We start from the raw sequence: 5576 nt of genomic DNA, 5'->3' as shown, positions 1-5576 counted from the left end.
ACATCAGGTGGTCAAAGGATTGGAGTTTCAGCTTCAACATCAGTCCTTCCAATGAACACCCAGGACTGATCTCCTTTAGGATGGACTGGTTGGATCTCCTTGCCGTCCAAGGGACTCTCAAGAGTCTTCTCCAACACTAGAGTTCAAAAGCATCAATTCTTCAGCGCTCAGCTTTCTTTATAGTTCAACTCTCACATCCATATATGACTACTGGAAAAACCACAGCCTTGACTAGATGGACCTTTTTTGACAAAGTAATGTCTCTGCTTTTTAAGAAAGGTTAAATGGCCTGGTTCAAAATTGGGAAAGAAATACATCGAAGCTGGATATTGTCATCGTGCTTATTTAACTTACATGCAGAGAACATCATGCGAAATGCCAGGCTGGATGAAGCACAAGCCTGAATCAAGATTACTGGGAGTGCTCGCTTCCAGCACATATACTAAAATTGGAGTGATACAGGAAAGATTAGGATTAGCAAGGCCCCTGCCCAAGAATGACATGCAAATTTGTGAAGCGGTCCATATTTTTGATGTTTGACAGGAAACAACAAAATTCTGTAAAGCAATTATTCTTCAATTAAAAATAAATAAAGTTTTAAAAAAGATTGCTGGGAGAAATATCAATAACGTCAGATATGCAGATGATACCACCCTAATGGCAGAGAGAGAAGAGAAATTAAAGAGCCTCTTGATGAAGGTGAAAGAAGACAATTCAAAAGCTGGCTTAAAACTCAACATTCAAAAAACAAAGATTATGGCTTCCAGTTCCATCACTTCATGGCAAATAGATGGGGAAACAATGGAAATAGTGACAGGCTTTATTTTTTTCTTATCCACAATCAATGTGGATGGTGACTGCAACCATGAAATTAAAAGACGCTTGCTCCTTGGAAGAAAAGCTATGACAAACCTAGACAGTATATTGAAAAAGCAGAGACATTACTTTGCTGACAAAGGCCCATGTAGTCAAAGCTATGGTTTTTCCAGTAGTCAGGTACGGGTGTGAGAGGTGGATTGTAAAAAAGGCTGAGCACCAAAGAATTGATGCCTTCGAACTGTGGTGTTGGAAAAGACTCTTGACGGTCCCTTGGACAGCAAGATCCAACCAGTCCATCCTAAAGGAAATCAACCCTGAATATTCATTGGAAGGACTGACGCTGAAGCTGAAGTTCTAATACTTTGGCCACCTGATGCGAAGAGATGACTCACTGGAAAAGACCCTGATGCTGGGAAAAACTGAAGGCAGGAGAAGGGGACAACAGAGGATGAGATGGTTGGATGGCATCACCGACTCAATGGACATGGGTTTGAGCAAACTCCGGGAGATGGTGAAGGACCGGGAATCCTGGTGTGCTGCAGTCCATGGCGTTGCAGAGCTGGACACAACTGAGAGACTGAACAACAAAACTCCTTCCAGGTGAGCACCAATGCAGGCCCGGACACTTATGAAAATGTAATATAAAGGTTTTCCAGTTATCTGGTTTTCTACTCACATTTCAGTACCTGAGGTTTTAACCTTGCTTCTTTATCTTGAAATATAGCACACCAGATTTTAATTATAGTAGCTTATAATAGCTTTATAGCATTTTAGTATCTGGCAGAGACTGTTAATGGTTCCCGTATCTGTTACCCCCTTCTTTCTGTCTATAACAAGACTCTAAGCTTCTACGTGAGCATATGACTCTCCATCTTTGTGTCCACCTACAACAGCACACATGCATGCTATTGGAAGGACATAGACTTTATCTCCAAATAAAATGGAGAGTCATCAAAGGGGTTTGCACAGAGGAGCGACATGATCAGGGTCTTCTGTTGTCAGCAGGGATTTATTTGCTCATCAGCAAAACCTGGTGAGTACAAGGCAAGGCACTTCTCAAATAGAACCAGACCAGAACTAAAGCCGCTCTACAGGTTGAGACTAGGATGACAGAGAACTGAATGGGTGGCTCTCCCTTTGCTTCACTCCAGTTCTTCTAAACGTTTGGGTTTTACAGAAAGGGAAGGGGAATGGAAAGGGAAGGAGCCTGATGAGAGTTTCGGATCTTAGATTTATGAGACAGGATGCTATGCTGCTTCGAGAGTTTTTTTTTTTTACTTTCTGGCAGTTGTTTTCTCATAAAACTTTGAGCTTCCTCATTGAAAAAGATTTCAAAGCTTCAGCTCATCCACTGCAATGGCCAGGAACATCTGTATTTATAACTTATGGAGTAAAAACACAGGTTCAAAAATAATACATTTTTTTAAAAGTAGGTTCACAGAAAGCGGATGTCATTATGGAAAGATGCCCAGTTAGAACTACTTTTTAAAACATTACAGGTGCACTGATGAAAAACACAAATATGAAATACAAAGCCACAAAACGCACTGGAAGACTGAAGTTGTGTCCAGTCAAGAGAATAATGATAATTTATATTGGGCACAATTTTGATTTAAACTTTCAGCAATTCTGTGAACTAAGTGTGTGCTGTGATTTTGGTGGAGCTGAGGAAATGCTTGGACACAATAGGGCTTCTAAACAGTGGGCAATTTCAACCCCAAACCTTCTAAGAGAACTTCCTTCTTGTTTAAGAGACCAAGGTTATGGACTGTATCATGCTGCCTTCCTAGCTTCTTTTAAAAGCAAAGATTTTTAAAAAAGAAAAAAAACAGATACATTGTTAAACCAGTAACTTTGGGTTTCCATTCCTACTTAATCACACTGGAAAATAATTGTCCTTTGTGGTGTTGGAGAAGACTCTTGAGAGTCCCTTGGACTGCAAGGAGATCCAACCAGTCAATCCTAAAGGAAATCAATTCTGAATATTCATTGGAAGGACTGATGCTGAAGCTGAAGCTCCAATACTTTGGCCACCTGATGCAAAGAACTGATTCACTGGAAAAGACTCTGATGCTGGGCAAGATTGAAGGCAGGAGAAGGGGACGACAGAGTATGAGATGGTTGGATGACATCACTAACTTAATGGACATGAGTCTGAGTAAGCTCTGGGAGTTAGTAATGGACATGGAAGCCTGGCATGCTGCAGTCCATGCGATCAGAGTCGTACACAACTGAGCGACTGAACTGAACTGTGTGCATTGGACCTGCTGTTAGGCCGAGTGGGAAATGTTATCTGAAAAGTCTTATAAGCTCTTGGCTGAGCCTCCAAAAATAAATGTCTTTTGCTAGAAATTAAAGGATATAAAAGCAGAAAGAAGCTCTAATAAAGACTGTATTTCAGAAACTTTTAAAAATTATGAAGAGCAAAGTGCTCTAAAACTTTACTTTTATGTTTAGAGTTCCTGACTGGGATTATTTACCATTCTTTTCTTCTGTCTGATGTAAAGTCTCAGTGGTAGTTAGTCAGTTTCAACCTCACCTCCCCATTTACTTTCTATTTGGAATTTTGAAGAGGTCCAAAATTATTGAAACTTTATACCCAAACTGCTTGTTGGTACTATTGTGAGAATGATGTGTGTGCGTGTGTGTATGCGTGTGTGTGTGAGAGAGAGAGAGAGAAAGAAGTGGAATAAAATGAATTATAAACTGATTTTTTAATTCTATTATGCCAGGTGACTTTGAGAACCAGGATATTTTCTGTGTAAAAAAAGGGCTACAGATATTGGGCTAGAAAAAACTAGGTAAATATCCTGTGGAGCTTTTACCACTTCCTGACGATGCTGGGACCTTAGAAATTTTTAACTGTAATTATCTCTCTCCTGTATTTAGTATTATTATTATTATATATTTTAATTTTAGGCCTAGAAACATGGGACAATCTAGTAGCAATAAGCATCCGTAGCATCCAGACTATGGTCTTGCAATACCAGTTTTCACTGCAAGAAATCAGGGCTGCTTGGAGAAATGGATGATTACAGGTTTGAGGTAGGAAATGTTCCAAGATGAGCCAGGAGAATCTTGTCACACCAGATAGCAAAGGAACCATCAAAAACTACTGGGGCTGTGCCAAAATGAACTGTGCCAAAAGCAATCTGCAGAGCCTTTCACTGGCTCATGATGATAAATGGAGCATCAATAAGAGTAACTGCAATGGACTGAAAGATGCTAAGTACATTTAAATCTATGAGTTCATAATGATTTAAAAAACAACAAATCTAATAAATCATCTTTGAAGGATGGTAACAACTATTCATTTTGCAAACTGGTACATAAAGTTAGGAATCAAGCCATTTCTTCTACCTTTCCCATACAAACTATACCTCCAGGTAAACAACTAGTAAGTGAAGGAAGGTTTCTCTTTATAAAGTATTTCAACAAATATACCAAGAAGAGAGAGCGCACTGGAAATCACCATTTTGCAACCCCTAATGAATTAAGGATTGGGTATTGAGCATCTACGGCTGCTAACATCTGAAAGAGACAATTATGTCTTTTGATGAAGGAACACACCACCGCCTGTGAAGCAGTTTTAACCAAAAAAAAGAAAAAGAAAGAAAGAAAAATGAAATCTGAATCTGATTAAGCTTCTGGATCTAACTACAAAGTTATAGGAAACATGGAGGACAGGGGAACATGCTAAACTACACAATAGGAACACAAGCAGTACAATCTCAACCCTGGAAAACCAGAATAAATCATCTAGCTTCTTCAACAAATAAATTGCAAGGAGTTAAAGAAAGAAGAGCTGGATGGGGAACTTATAGATTAAGAGACCTTAAAATTTTTTTCATGCATGTGAAAATAAAAGTTAATGTGCCCTTAAGCAAGTATCTTGATCTTGATCCTATTTCACTTGCAGTTTAAAAATAAGATTTGTGAGAAACAGCAACTTTCAAAATTTTGATATTTAGAGTCTTCTTAATTAATTCATACTTAAAATCATCTCCACAACTTTAATTATTTTGTAAAATAGTGTTTGCCCCCCCCCCCCCAAAGCAATGGCTTACATGTAATTACAATAAAATATTTCTCAGTCATACAACAGTAATTTGGAACTTGGAACAATTCCAACTGAATGTTTATCTTTCTTAATCCTTTCTTGGTACATATATCAAGAGAGAGAGAAAAAAAGAAATTTTGCAGAAAACAGGAGCTGGAAATAAAACATCTCAGATCACAAACTATTTTTCAAGATCCTTCACGCACCTCAAGATACTTTTCTGTAAAATTGATACCATCATCTTTCAGAAAAAAAGTATGCAGAATATACAGATGAAATGTTAGACCCTGAGAAGACTTAAGATGGGATTCATGATCTCAAAATTAGCCAAGAGACATAATATGCACATATAAATGTTAAATTCTTTAAATGTGACAATGGGAGTTGTACTGTGGCTGAAACAGTTAGGAAAGAATTTCCAGTGGCTAGGCTTGAGTCAGGATTTTATAAGATCTGGATAAGCTGAAAAGGAGGTGAAGACGAGTCTTAACTGTTCTCATCTGTTCATAAAAGAGATCTCTAAAGTACTACTGATAAAAAAACTATTGGTTCAGCATTAAATGCAGATATTCTTAAAGGCAATAAAATAGTCTATGATTCAGTTACAGGATGAAATAGTCTATAATTCAGTTGTTTCATTAATTCAGAAGCTTAATTGTTCTTCAACTAGTCCCAATTCAAGCAGCTTTACCATATA

General features: G+C 38.1%; 1 non-coding gene across 1 annotated transcript; it reads left to right on the top strand.

Moving 5' to 3' along the window:
- Window positions 1-420: 420 nt before the first annotated feature.
- LOC136165706 (U6 spliceosomal RNA) lies at window positions 421-531 on the top strand. Its single transcript, XR_010662707.1, has one exon. It is a non-coding gene; the product is annotated as a U6 spliceosomal RNA (small nuclear RNA).
- Window positions 532-5576: the final 5045 nt, after the last annotated feature.

The sequence above is a fragment of the Muntiacus reevesi genome, chromosome 3 (assembly GCF_963930625.1).
Source record: "Muntiacus reevesi chromosome 3, mMunRee1.1, whole genome shotgun sequence".
Taxonomy (NCBI): Eukaryota; Metazoa; Chordata; class Mammalia; order Artiodactyla; family Cervidae; genus Muntiacus; species Muntiacus reevesi.
Note: the sequence above shows the minus strand (reverse complement) of the source record. Positions and strands in the feature narration are given on the sequence as shown.